The sequence below is a fragment of the Leopardus geoffroyi genome, chromosome B2 (genome assembly GCF_018350155.1).
Source record: "Leopardus geoffroyi isolate Oge1 chromosome B2, O.geoffroyi_Oge1_pat1.0, whole genome shotgun sequence".
NCBI classification, from domain to species: domain Eukaryota; kingdom Metazoa; phylum Chordata; class Mammalia; order Carnivora; family Felidae; genus Leopardus; species Leopardus geoffroyi.
The window spans coordinates 127,978,563-127,993,607 of record NC_059332.1 but is presented as its reverse complement, the minus strand read 5'-3'; positions in this window follow the sequence as shown (position 1 = coordinate 127,993,607).

Below are 15,045 nucleotides of genomic sequence, written 5' to 3'. Positions count from 1 at the left end.
AAGTAACTACTTGGTTTACCAGGAAAGCATTCAGGAACTACTGATAGTTATCGCATGGTTCATGAGTTCAAGCCCCGTGTCGGGCTCTGTGCTCACAGCTTGGAGCCTAGAGCCTGCCTCGGGTTCTGTGTCTCCCTCTCTCTCTGCCCCTCCCCTGCTCACACTCTGTCTCTCAATAAACAAACAAACAAACAAACATTAAGAAATTAAAAAAAGAAAAAAGAACTACCGATAATTGATAGTTTCTAACCTGTTAACTAAGCAACCTCCACTAAACAGTATGTGTATGTTTGTTTTTACCAAGTCTACTCTATGGAAGGAATCGTTAATTTGGGGATCTCAATAGCCCTGTTTATTTATTACTGGTATGTTTATTTTATGTAGGTCATAGTTGGTACTTAAGAAATGTTTGGGGGAAGGCAGGCAATTAGAAGACCATGAAAACCAAATGGCAGGGTTATTTAAATTAGTGATCAAAGGAAACTGTGACATTATCTACTTCTCATTTTTATAACTAGCACTTGGCATCCAGGCGTTGCAATAGTTTGCGAGTCATTATTTCATAGTAGACTGATTATTTCTTAATTGAAAGTTTTTCTTTTTAAGAATAAGTAATTGTATTCAGAAAGTTCTGCATCATTCTGAGGAATATTCCTTGATACTTAATCTGTTAATAAGCTGAATTTAATTTTTTTATTTTATGTTTATTTATTTTGGAGAGAGAGAGAGAGAGCAGGGGAGGGGCAGAGAAAGAGAGAGACACAGAATCTGCAGCAGGCTCCAGGCTCTGAGCTGTCAGCACAGAACCTGACGTGGGGTTCAAACTCACAAATCCTGAGATCATGACCTGAGCTGAAGTCGAATGCTTAACCTATGGAGCCACCTAGTTGCCCCAGTTTCATTTTAAAGGTAGGTACGGTGATATGTCATCTTTAGTTATGTTGCATATGCCTAAAATGTATAGCAGAACCCACTTAAACGTCCATCACAGGTATTTCTGCTTCCAATTATTATGCATAAGCTGTGGTAGACCATCATTTCCACTATTTCAACTAGAAAAAAAAAGGTTACTACAAAAATCATATTATTTTGGAATACATTAGAAAAGAGCTCTTCCCAGTTAAGTTGGAAGTCTTGTCTACACACTGCTTTTTTTTTTTTTTTTTTTTTTTTTTTAATTCCCAGAGGGCATTTGGGATCTGGGCATGGACTGTGGATCAGGTTTGCCATAAGAGAAGGACTCTGCTGGTGTAAAGATAAGCCAGTAGGGCTTTTGATTGCTGCATTGGCTGTTGTGACAGTTTGGAATCTGGGGAGCCTAAATGCAGAACTGCCAATTTTCTCCCCTTGGACTTCTGCTGAGTGCTGAGGCAGCCAGGAGTTGGGATGGAAACATGGAATGAAATTTCATACAGTTGAACAGTGCGTAAAAGTCAAAGTCTTGGCAGAGACAGAGGGTTCAATAAAAATGTGATTGGTCATATCCTTAAGATCTTTGAAACCAGAATAAAAAATGAGACGAACATGAGTTTCAGCCTGTTCCTGGCCATATTTAAATCTTGAATCGATTAAGGTGATTAGTTTATCACTGTCTACCTGAAAAAGAAAAAAGAGAAATTTCTCAGAGGAAATTCACTTCAAATTCAGCCTCTTTTAGAAATAATAGTTGCCATTTATTAAAAATTGGGAGGCATATTTAGAAGCAAGGATTTGTGACCCAATGTAAAAAAATTTAATCTAAGGAAAAAGAGCCTGTGTATTTATATGATTTATATGTTAAAATTAGCAGAAAATGTCTTAGTAATACTACTATAAACATGTTAATGAAACTGGGAAAAAGCTTAAATATTTTGGATAAAGATGGATAATTTAAACAGAGAAATTATATTCATTTAAAAAGAATGAAATATGCAAACTAAAACTGAGAAAATAGTATGTGAAATTAAGGATTCATTAGATGTGTTTCAGCATCAGAAGAAAACAGCAGAAGAAAAGATCATTAACTTGCAGAAGAAAATCAATAGAAACTATCAGAACTTAAGTTCAGAGAAAAATTATGAAAAAGTAACAAAATAAACCCAACAAAACATGAGATACATGAAGGGTCAATATAAAGTGTTCTAATATATAAACTTTAGAGTTCCAAAAGGAGAAGAGAAAAATAATACAGGAAGAAATTGTGTTTTCAGAACTAACTGTAAATAATTTCCCAAAACTGATGAAAGAGATCAACCATATATTAAAGACATTTGTTAAACTCCAAGAAACAATTTGGAATTAATGTGGGAAGGGGATCAGTTATTTTAAGTATGTCATAATCAATTTGCTGAAAATGAAAGATAAAGAGAAAATCCAAAAAATTAGTTGAGGGAGAAAAAGCCAAATTATCTTTGAAAGGCAACATTAAACCTGATGGCAGAATTATAGAAGCCAGGAGACAATAAAATGATATTTTAAATGTGATAAAAGAAAATTTTTGCTCTCTAGAATTCTCTAACCAGCAAAAATATCCTTGAATAACCAAGATGCTACATAAATGTTTTTAAAAATAGAAGTTGAGAGAATTTGTTGCCAAAAGAGCTGTACCACTATACACTAAAGAAGATCTTTGACTAAATCTAAATAATCTTGGATAAAAGCAGAAAATTTAAGAACAGAATAAAGAACACCCAAAATGGAAATTATTTGGTTTAAACAAACATTTCAATGATTATTAAAAGAGCAACAATAGCAATGTCTTAGTTTTTTTTTCATTAAAATATTGCCAACTTAAAAACTTCTATTAATAATAATACACTTTTTTGGTATGTAGTTCTATGAGTTTTTTATAGGTTTTTTTAATTTTATTTTTAATTTTTTTTTTCAATTTACTTCCAAATTAGTTGGCATATAGTGCAACAGTGATTTCAGGAGTAGATTCCTTAGTGCCCCTTACCCATTAAGCCCATCCCCCCTCCCACAACCCCTCCAGTAACACTCTGTTTGTTTTCCATATTTATAAGTCTCTTCTGTTTTGTCCCCCTCCCTGTTTTTATATTATTTTTGTTTCCCTTCCCTTATGTTCATCTGTTTTGTCTCTTAAAGTCCTCATATGAGTGAAGTCATATGATTTTGGTCTTTCTCTGACTAACTAATTTCACTTAGCATAATACCCTCCAGTTCCATCCACATAGTTGCAAATGGCAAGATTTCATTCTTTTTGATTGCCGACTAATACTCTGTTCTATATATATATACCACATCTTCTTTATCCATTCATCCATCGATGGACATTTGGGCTCTTTTCATACTTTGGCTATTGTTGATACTGCTGCTATAAACATGGGGTGTATGTGTTCCTTTGAAACAGCACAACCTGTATCCCGTGGATAAATGCCTAGTAGTGCAATTGCTGGGTTGTAGGGTACTTCTATTTTTAGTTTCTTGAGGAACCTCCATACTGTTTTCCAGAGTGGCTGCACCAGCTTGCATTCCCACCAACAATGCAAATGAGATCCTCTTGTCCGCATCCTCACCAACATCTGTTGTTGCCTCAGTTGTTAATGTTAGCCATTCTGACAGTTGTGAGGTGGAATCTTATTGTGGTTTTGATTTGTGTTTCCCTGATGGTGAGTGATGTTGAGCATTTTTTCATGTCAGTTGGCCATCTGGATGTCTTCTTTGGAGAAGTGTCTATTCATGTCTTTTGACCATTTTTCACTGGATTATTTGTTTTTTGGGTGTTGAGTCTAATAAGTTCCTTATAGATTTTGGATACTAACCCTTTTTCTGATATGCCATTTGCAAATATCTTCTCCCATTCTGTTGGTTGCCTTTTAGTTTTGCTGATTGTTTCCTTCCCTGTGCAGAAGCTTTTTATTTTGATGAAGTCCAGTAGTTCATTTTTGCTTTTGTTTCCCTTGCCTCTGGAGACAAGTTGAGTAAGAAGTTGCTGTGTCCAAGATCAAAGAGGTTTTTGCTTGCTTTCTCCTCGAGGATTTTGATGGCTCCCTGTCTTACATTAAGGTCTTTCATCCACTTTGAGTTTATTTTTGTGTATGGTGTAAGAAAGTGGTCCAGGTTCATTCTTCTGCATGTCGCTGTCCAGTTTTCCCAGCATCACTTGCTGAAGAGACTGTCTTTATTGCATTGGATATTCTTTCCTGCTTTGTCAAAGATTAGTTGGCCATATGTTTGTGGGTCCATTTCTGGGTTCTCTATTCTGTTCCATTAATCTGAATGTCTGTTCTTGTGCCAGTACCATGCTGTCTTGATGATTACAGCTTTGTAGTATAGCTTGAAGTCTGGGATTGTGATGCCTCCTGCTTTGGTTTTCTTTTTCAAGATTGCTTTGGCTATTCGGGGTCTCTTCTGGTTCCATACAAATTTTAGGATTATTTGTTCTAGCTCTGTGAAGAATGCTGGTGTTATTTTGATAGGTATTGCATTGAATATGTAGATTGCTGTGGGTAGTATTGACATTTTAACAATATTTGTAGTTCCTATCCAGGAGCATGGAATCTTTTTCCATTTTTTTGTGTCTTTTTCAATTTCTTTCATAAGCTTTCTATAGTTTTCAGTGTTTTAAAATATGGATAGATTCATGTAAATATGACTACACCAACAATACACAGTAATTTCCCTTTAAAACATCCTTACATGTTTTAGAGTTCTTTATATAATCAGGATTTAATCCTTTGCTGAATATGTGATTTTAAGATATTTTCTCCAGATCCATGGCTTCTCACCAAATTAAGGGAATACACTTAACAAATTATGCACAAAACTTGCACGCCTAAAAGCATAAACCATGTTACAGATATTTAAAAGAACTAAATGGAAAGATTTATCATAATCAGTAATTGGATAACTCATTATTGCTATCAGTTCTCCTCAAATTGATTCATGGCTTCAAAACAATCCCAATAAAATTCCCAGCATCCATTTTCTTAGAAATTGACATGGTGACTTAATCAATTCCATTTGGAAATGCAAAGAAAAATGAACAGCCAAAAGCAATTTTGAAAAAGAGGAACAAAGTTTGAGGATTTCACTATCTGATTTCAAGTCCTACTACAACACTATTGTATTCAACACAATGTAGTGTTGGCATAAGCAAACACACATAGCCCATTGAGATTCTTCAGAATGTGCAATTTACAAGTCCACTCAAACATGTATGGTCAATTGATTTTCAAAAATGGCACCAAGGTAATTAAATGTGGAAAGGGCAATCTATTTATGAAATGGTGCTTAAACAATTGGATATCCATTATAAAATGAACTTCACCTTTTCCCTCACATCAAATAAAAAATAAATTTATAACCAATTATATATTTAAATGTAGAAAACAAAAGATAAAATTTAGAAAAATGCATAATTGCTATAGGCAAACATTTATTAGACAAAATACATCAAAATTGAAACTGTCAGGGCACCTGGGTGGCTCAGTCAGTCAAGTGTCTGACACTTGAACTCAGCTCAAGTCTTGATCTCAAGATTGTGAGTTCAGGCCCCACACTGGGCCCCATACTGGGTGTGAAGTCTACTTAAAAAAAAAGTAAAATTTAATTTATGGATATCATTAAGAAAATGACAAGGGAAGCTACCTATTGAATCTCGAAAATGAAAAGACAGCATATATGTGCCAAAGTCATATATCAAAAATATATTTCAAAACTCTTTCAAGTCATTATGAAGAAGACAGACAATCCAATGAAAATACCCAAATATTTACTGGTACTTCATAAAAGAAGCTGGACAATTAACCAACAGTTTAACATCAGTAGTTATCGTAGATATATGAATTAAACCACACTGGGATTCTACTCTATAACTTTTTTTTTTTTCTAGAGTTTGTTTATTTTTGAGAGAAAGAGACAGAGCGTGAGTGGGAGAGGGGCAGAGAGGGAGGGAGAAAGAATTGGAAACAGGCTCCAGGCTCTGAGCTGTCAGTACAGAGCCCAATGTGGGGCTTAAGATCATCACCTGAACTGAAGTCGGATGCCTAACCAACTGAGCCACCTAGGCAGCCCATACTCTATAACTTCTATACAGGTTAATATAACAACACTAAAAAATGTCAGCACCAGTTGTATTTGAGAAGTTATAGTGCAATAAGAACTCTCATATATTCTCATACATACATTAGAAAATTGTACAAATACTACAGAAAAATGTTCAGCAATTTTTAGTCAACTAAGTTTATAGTTTTTAAAATCCAAAAATTAATATGAATGATCACAAAAGGACTTACATAAGAATTTCCACAATAGCATTACTCATGATGCCCCAAACTACAAACAATTCAATGTCCATCAACACATAAATGGATAAACAAACAGTGGTGCATAGTGTATGATTCTATTTTTTCGAATGTCCAGAATAGACAAATCTATAGAGATAGAAAGTAGATGAGTGGTTTCCAGGGGCTAGGGAGAGAGGTTATCACAATTGATCACTCAGAGGCATGAAGTTTCTTCTTGGAGTGATGAAAAAGTTCTAAAATGAGAGGGGTGCCTGAGTGGCTCCGTCTTGGTTTTAGCTCAGGTCACGATCTTACGGTTCCTGAGTTCGAGCCCTGCATCGGGCTTTGTACTGACAGCGCTGAGCCTGCTTGGGATTCTCTCCCTCCCTCTCTTGCTGTCCCTTCCCCACTCATACTCTCTCTCTCTCTCAAGAAATAAATAGGCTTAAAAAATAAATACAAATAGACAGTGGTGATAGTTGCACAATTCTGAGAATATACTAAAAATTACTGAATTGAGCAATTATAAAGGATGAATTTTATGACGTGAATTTTATCTTAATAAAACTGTTAAAAAATAAACTGTTATAATAACAAGATAATAATTACACAGCAATTGAAGAGAATGAAAAACTGGTATTCACCACAAGATGGTTTAATAAAAATATACTAATTAAAGGAAACAGATACAAGAGTACATGCTTTTTTCCTCCAGTTATATTAATTCAAGAAGAGGCAAAATACATAGATGATGAAAAAGAATAGTTAGGACAATTAGAAGTCAGAATAAATGTATATCTTCTGGAAGGCGGGATGGATGTGGAAGTGGCATTTGAGTGTATCTTAGGGAAATGTTCCATATCTTTGGTGATGATAGAAGTGCATATATAAATGTATAAAGAACAACACACACTAAGGATTATTGAACTCTATGAAATTTTTTGCACATATAATATCCCTAAAAGAGTCAACACCATTTGTTACACTGTAAAATTATATAGAGAGTTATGTAATATGGTATTATTTAATTTTATGGAAAACTCCAATGTTCATAAACAATTACTTTCCTTTACCTTGCTTATCATTATCATTAATGTACTTGTCAGTAATTATTTAACTGCAGATAGTACAATTTCCTTCTCTTTCCTTGTCATGACCTTGATGGTAGGGTGGCTGAGAAAAAGCTTAGGGAGCAAAGTCTGAACAGCTTCAGGTTTAAAGAATATCACTTGTTGTTCTGGGTAATATTTTTACTGTGATTCTATTTGTAAACTTTCCAAAAGAAAAAATATATATAACATTGGAGTAATGTGTAATAAACTATGCTGAGAATATTATAAATGAAAATTATTCCATAAAGCACAACTGGATGAAAAGACAGAATTATGAGTCTGCAGTAATACATTTAAACTATATATGGTAATCAGTGATGGGTGGAATTTTTCAGAAGTAATTCAAATGCTAATGAATCTGGTCAAATCTTTCAGCTGGGAAATGAGTGGACCTGTTTTTGTTGTTTGCTCTGCCAGCTTCCAATTTCTTTCGGCTGAGAAAATCCTTTTATGAATTAATAAAAGCTTTCGAGACTGAAAATAGGGGGATATTCAGCTTAATGGCTAGAATGTGTTGCCAGGATTTTGTAATTTAGACGGTTTGTTATGACTAGAACAATGCTCCAATGCATTGAACTTTAATGTTGAAATGTCAGCTTCCTACTGAGCAGTTCTGGAGCCAGGCCTACACCTGCTTGCTTTTAGAAGAGTTGTCATTTGCTTCCACCTCCAACAAGCAGAATTTTGAAGTCAAAATGATGATAATATTAGGCATTTTTTATCTTCCAAGCATGCTAAAACATTTACTAAGAAAACCTGTGTATAAACCAAATACCCTCCCTTTTTAACATTGGAATAAAAAAAAGAAAAGGAGCAGGGAGATTCAAAAATCTGGAAAGAAAAGGTCAAAACACCATTGCATTTTATCTTGAATTCAAACCTTTTCAAAAAATAAATGTTTAGTTCTCCTAAAAAATATGACAATTTTTGAGTCATTACTTTTCATGTTGACTCATGAGTCATAATAGATGCAGTTCAATTTGCAGGGACTAGGGGTGACCAAATGTGGCTTGATATTAAAGTCAAACAACAAAGAATAGAATGCCTCCCATGGTACCATCTAGGAAATAATCTCTTTTAAATTCTCAATTTAATCCACGAGGCACTGAAAGAATTAATTTGAGTAATAGGTGAATTGTTATTTTCAAGGGATTTTTTAGTCAGTAATTTGAAATGGGGTTATGTCTAGTAATATTAACTACATAGCTTTTATCAAGTTAATTATCACCTCCTGTGGTGCCCTATCATTTTTATTCACTTATTCTTAGAAACTGTCTACTTTTGTAGGAAAAAAGAAAAGAAAACAAAACAAAACAAAAAACAGGAAATACATCTCTAGAGGGAAGGGGACACAGGAGATACCAGTTAGTGAGTCTTACATTGTGAAGTCACAGTGACTGAAATTTAGGCTCAGATCTGGATGATTACCTGAGGCATATGCATGGGCATCCTTTGACCATATACAAAGCAAAGCCTATTTTTAACATGAGTTTATTTGGGCTTTCTCTCGACATTTCTTCAATATCCATATTCATAATATCTTTCATTTCTTACTATTTTTCCTTCAAATTTTTATTTAAATTCCAATTAGTTAACATAGAGTGTAGTATTAGTTTCAGGTATAGAATTTAGTGATTCATCACTTACAATACCCAGTGCTCATCTCAACTGGCCTCCTTGATACCCATCACCTATTTAACCAATCCCCCCACCAGCCTCTCCTCTAGCAACACTAAGTTTGTTCTCCATAGTTTAGAGTCTATTTTGATTTCTCTCTGTCTCCTTCTCTCTCTTTTCCCTTTGCTCACTTGTTTTGTTTCTTAAATTCCACATATGAGTGAAATGATATGGTATTTGTCTTTCTCTGACTGACTTTTTTTTTACTTAGCATAATACTCTCTGGCTCCATTCATGTTGTTGCAAATGGCAATATTTCATTCTTTTTATGGCTGAATAATATTCCATTGTATAAATACACCTCCTCTTCTTTACCCATTCATCAGTTGACAGATATTTGGGTATTTTGCATAGTTTGGCTATTGTTAATAATGCTGCTATTAAGATTGGGGTAAATGTATCCCTTCAAATTAGCATTTTTGAATCCTTTGGGTTAATACCTAGTAGTGCAATTGCTGGATTGTAGGGTAGTTCTATTTTTAACTTTTTGAGGAACCTCCATATTGTTTTCCAGAGTGGCTGCACCAGTTTGCATTCCCACCAACAGTGTAAGAGAATTCCCCTTTCTCCGCATCCTTGCCAACACCTATTATTTTCTATGGGATGGGAGAAGATATTTGCAAATGACATATCTGATAATGGATTAGTATCTAAAATATATAAAGAACTTATAAAACTTAACATCAAAAAAACAAATAATCCAGTCAAAAAATAGGCAGAAAACATGAATAGACATTGCTCCACAGAAGACATACAGATGGCTAACAGACACATGAAAGATGTCAACACCACTCATCATCAAGTAAATATAAATCAAAACTACAATAAGATGTCCCCTCACACCAGTGAGAATGGCATGTCTATTGTATCCTAAACGTTACTTTTAGTGTTATTTTTATTTAAAGTGGAGAACATAAAGGGAGTTGCAAAGTAATTGCTTTTAGAATTGCTCTCTAATTTTAAAAATCACACCAATGTTTTTACATTTGCTACTGACTGGAATGTATTTTTTTAACTATATTTTCTAATGGTGACAGGAATAGGTCATTATCAAGTCTAAAACCTTCAGTTTAGTTTCTCCACAAACAACTACACTTTTCCCATTTATATTTGATAAATTGACATCATATTTAATGAAACATGTAGTCACATAACAACTTGACATAAAGAGATGAAAGTAGTACAAGCAGAAGAACACGGATTTATAAAAAAGTAGACAGCAAGCCACCAGACTGCACTGCCCTGTGGATTACCTAGTTGTTGTTCATTGAGGAATGGGTAGGGTGTGTCTTTCTGGCAAAATTATTCAATGATTGTTACTTAAGAGAGTATCTACTGTATAAATTAAGAGTAAAATAAGCCATATCCTTTCATTATATCCACTGATTGGATATGAAATGTTGACCAAGAATTGGAGTGACATTCTAAAATGGGGTTGGCTAGGGGCGCCTGGGTGTCGCAGTCGGTTAAGCGTCCGACTTCAGCCAGGTCACGATCTCGCAGTCCGTGAGTTCGAGCCCCGCGTCGGGCTCTGGGCTGATGGCTCAGAGCCTGGAGCCTGTTTCCGATTCTGTGTCTCCCTCTCTCTCTGCCCCTCCCCCGTTCATGCTCTGTCTCTCTCTGTCCCAAAAATAAATAAACGTTGAAAAAAATATGCATTTCTTAAAATGGGGTTGGCTATTATCCAGTTTAATGACAATTATTATTTTAAATTTGAAACGTTAGAGAACCCAGTAGACAAGATGTTCAAAGTGTACTCAAGAAAGAAGAGAAGACAGATGGAGAAGCAAACAAAACATGTCTGATCTCTTCAAGTTGCTAAATGCTTCACTTGGTACTCCCTTTTGCTTCCATGTTTGTATTTTTTTACTGTAATCATGTCTGGTGGAATATGCCTGAATATTTTTCTGTGTAATACGCAAGGAAAAAAAGTACATAAAATTTTCATTTGTTTTCTATTTTATTGGTTTCCTCTACAATGTCTTGTCATCTCACCATAAGTATACAATAAACAACATTTTTATAACTTACCAATTTACTACTTCCATAACATTAACTAAAAAGATCATAAAAGTAGTGAATATTTTTAGATTCATTTTAGTATTATTTTATTCGTTGTTTATAATTACTTCTTTGTCCACAATACAAGAAACACAAAAGTAAAGATAGCAACCGTTTTAGTGCTTTTATGTGACAAACACGTTGTAGGTCAAGCTTTTGAAGACCTGTGTTTTTGTATCAGGTGAGAGGACAATAAAACATGGTAAACATTGAGTGTTGTAAAAGACACATTTTAATTTTACAAGTGAAATCTAAAGGTAACACAAGAGCAGTCGGATATCCCAATAGATGTTCTGACTATCAGAATACACATCAGGATGAAATGTCTTTCCAGCAGATTATAGAAAAACATTATAGTAATTATGAGAGTTATGGAGCATGAGAAAAAGAATGGCAAAAGAAAAGTAGTTTAGATTTGAAACATCAGTATGCCCAAGAGCATACATGTGCCACTCATTATGCATATTTTTTGTTTCTAATTCAGTAAGGCCATGGAGTATCTGGAGGTTTGCACTTTTAAACTAGAATGTTAGATTCATAAAATGTAATCTCTGTGAGAAAAACAAAAACAAAAATTTGTAACTTTTTTTTCACTGATATATTCTCAAAACCCAGAACAGTTCCAGGATTACAATATCTGTTCATTAAGTACTGAATAAAAGAATAAACTAAAATGGGGTGTCTCGGTGACTCAGATGAGTGTCCAACTCTTGATTTAAGCTCAGATCATGATCCCAGCGTCATGAGATCAAGCCCTGTGTTGGGCTGAGTGTGGAGCCTACTTAAAATTCTCTCTATCTTGCTCTGTCCCTCTCCCCCACTCATGCTCTCTCTCTCTAAAATTAAAAAAAAATTAAAAATTAAAAAAAAGAATAAGCTAAGATCATGCTAGTATAGATTGACAACTAAATACATTTTGAAAATACTCTTAGGTTGATAATTAGAATATCAACAGGGGCATCTGGGTGGCCCCGTTGGTTAAGCGTCCAACTTCAGCTCAGGTCATGATCTCGACGTTTCTGAGTTCCAGCCCCACTTCAGGCTCTGTGCTGACAACTCAGAGCCTGGAGTCTGCTTCAGATTCTGTGTTTCCCTCTCTCTCTCTCTCTCTGCCCTTCTACCACTTGTGCTCTTTTTCTCTCTCTCAAAAATAAATAAATATTAAAAAAAAGAATATCAACATTGGCTCTGAGGACTAGACAGTAATTCAGATAGGAAATGCACAGTATCTGAGATTTTGTCTATCCAGGCTCTCATCCATAGAGAGACAATATATCTCCTATCTTACAGTGACTTTGCTCATTGTGATTTTGGAGTGGGTAACCCGCCTGCATTTTCCCCCATGTTTTGCCAGGAATAGGCATTGACTTTGTGTCCAAGGAAACCAGAATATTTCCTTTCCACCAGATTGGTTTAGTGGTAAGCACACAATAAAAGCAGTGTTGTTCATGGCTGGGGTTTTTGTGTCCTTCTTTGCTCCCAAATGGAGATGGTCTATTTGGGAATTAAACCCAGAGCAGAAAAAGGAACCTAGAGCTACAGACAGAGATAGGGCCCTGGTGTATAATTTTTTGAATCCTTGAATCTAACTATCTCTGAAATCAAATCCACCTGTTTAGTAACATCAAATAATGTACTTAAGTTTCTGTGTAAACTACTTTGGGCTGGGTTTCTGTCATCAGAATTCAAGAGTACTGATTAATACACCAGAAATGGACACAGGTTAAAAATTGTCTTTGATACTGTATCTTCAACTGCAGGTTTAAAATCTAGTAAATTTTCTGAGAACATGTGAGTGTGTATGTTATGTGTGTGTTGAATCTGCACGTGAATTATCACATAGCTTCAGCTGTAGGACATGAGGACTGCATATCTGTAAACCAAGAAGAGGATTTGATTTTGTTGAAATATTTCCATTAGCTCCAGATCTGTTTTATAGTGTCCAGATCTGAATATCTTAAATTTCAGTCAGTTTCTGAGAAGGGTATTTTGTAAAGCACCCCTCAATGTTATGGGGCAGTATGAAGCCATTAGACTATGAAGTCCTTAAATCATGTCTCTGATAATCTGTTTACAGTAGAAGAGTTTTAAATGATATTTAATTAGTAAATAAATACATTTCTTCAGTAAACCATTTATAAAGGAAATATAATTCAGAGATCTAGTGACAACACTATGTCCTGGCTCAGGATTTAGGTGTTAATTTTGTAACTTATATCCCATTAACACTTTATGTAAATTGGCTGCTAAAACCTAGTGATGTTATCTAAGAAATGAGCATTGTATGACTGCTAATTTTTAGTTTATACCCATTTTCAGAACTATTTCCAAGTAATCTTTGTCAAAGAATAAGGCAATACATAGTGTCGTAGACTCTAAATCTCAAGTTCCCTCTTGTCTAGCAAGAGAGAAGAACTCAGGATTAAAAGTGAGAGATGGCTAATGTTCAGGAAAAGACAAGAACCCTGAATAAGGGTCCTTGCCCCGTTTTTATCAGGATCAGAAGGCTTACAAACATGGCGGTGGACGTGCACAAAGAGAATGAATCTGTGAACATCAAATCACAGACATGAGGGAAAGGGGGTCTTGAAGATATTCAGGGTTAGGGGTTTGGGTTAATACAAAACAAAATCCTGGCAGCAGGCAGTCAGGCGGAAGTTGTTTACAGCGGATATGAGGCACCACCTCTGTTTATCTTAGCTAGCCTAGGGGGTGAGACAGGTAGGACACGTGATCCCAGAGTTAACAAGGCACCTTTCTTTTGTAAATCATCTCTGCTCTGGGCAGCTTCACTCAGTACAGAGTAGTGGTCTATAGCCTAATTTACCAGTTTGCCTAATTTGGTCCTTCCTTCCTGTGAAAGCAGCTTTCTGGTATCGTACTAAATTGGGGGACACTTCTGCCCTTAATGCCTAATCTTGTTTATTTCATATGCCTATGTTCTATATTGAGGCCTTTGCCCCGCCTTCTCTATACTGGAGCTTCTGCCGCTCCTTCTCTATACTTACGTACCTAATCTTGTTTACCCAAACTTGGGTGTGTGCATCCTATGGCTTTGTAATTCTTTATGCTTTGTTAACCCATGGGTGTAATCCCAGGGAATTTCTAAGCTCATTCCCCACAAAATAGGACTTAATAGAAAATTAATTTTTACTGATCAGTACATTTTATTACCTTCAATTAATAATTTTTAGTGCTATTTTCTAAAGAGATATCAATTTACCCAATAGACATAGATAAAGATGGAGATGGAGATTGAGGCATGACAAAGTTATCAATACAAATGGATATAGTAATTATCTATTGCTGTGTAACAAATGACCCCAAGACTTAGTAGCCTAAAAGAAACATTATATCACCCAGTTTCTATGGGTCAGGAGATCCAATGTGGTTTGGCTGATGGTTCTAGCTCAGCATCTTTCATGAAGCTGCATTTAAGATATTGGTGAGGACTGCAGTCATCTGTAGGCTTTGGGTGGATGGAGTTTTCATATCCAAGATGGATGATCTCTCATACGGTTGGGCAAGTTCATCCTGGCTGTTGGTAAGAGGCCTTATTTCCTCACCCCATGGAGTCTCAACCTGGCTATTTGAGTATCCTTACCAGTTGACAGCTGCTTTCTCCCAAAATAAATGATTCATCCCCTATTTCATTCTGAAATGCATCTACAAAATAAAACAAACACAAGCTTCTACAAAATACTGCTTGGGATTAATGTCAACCCATAGGCCTGGCAGGGTGAAAAGAATTAGGCATAGCTTTAACACCAGAGCTGAGCCAAGTTGCCCACCAGCTCTCCAACTGAATCTGCCATCTACCAGTGTCACAACAGGGCCCTACCTCCAAAGTAATATTGTAAGATATGGTTTTCAGTGGTGCAACTAGGGCACAGACTGTCACCTGGGGACAACCAAAAATATAATGTAAAATAAACACATACAGGAAAGGAAAGACCAAACACAGGAAG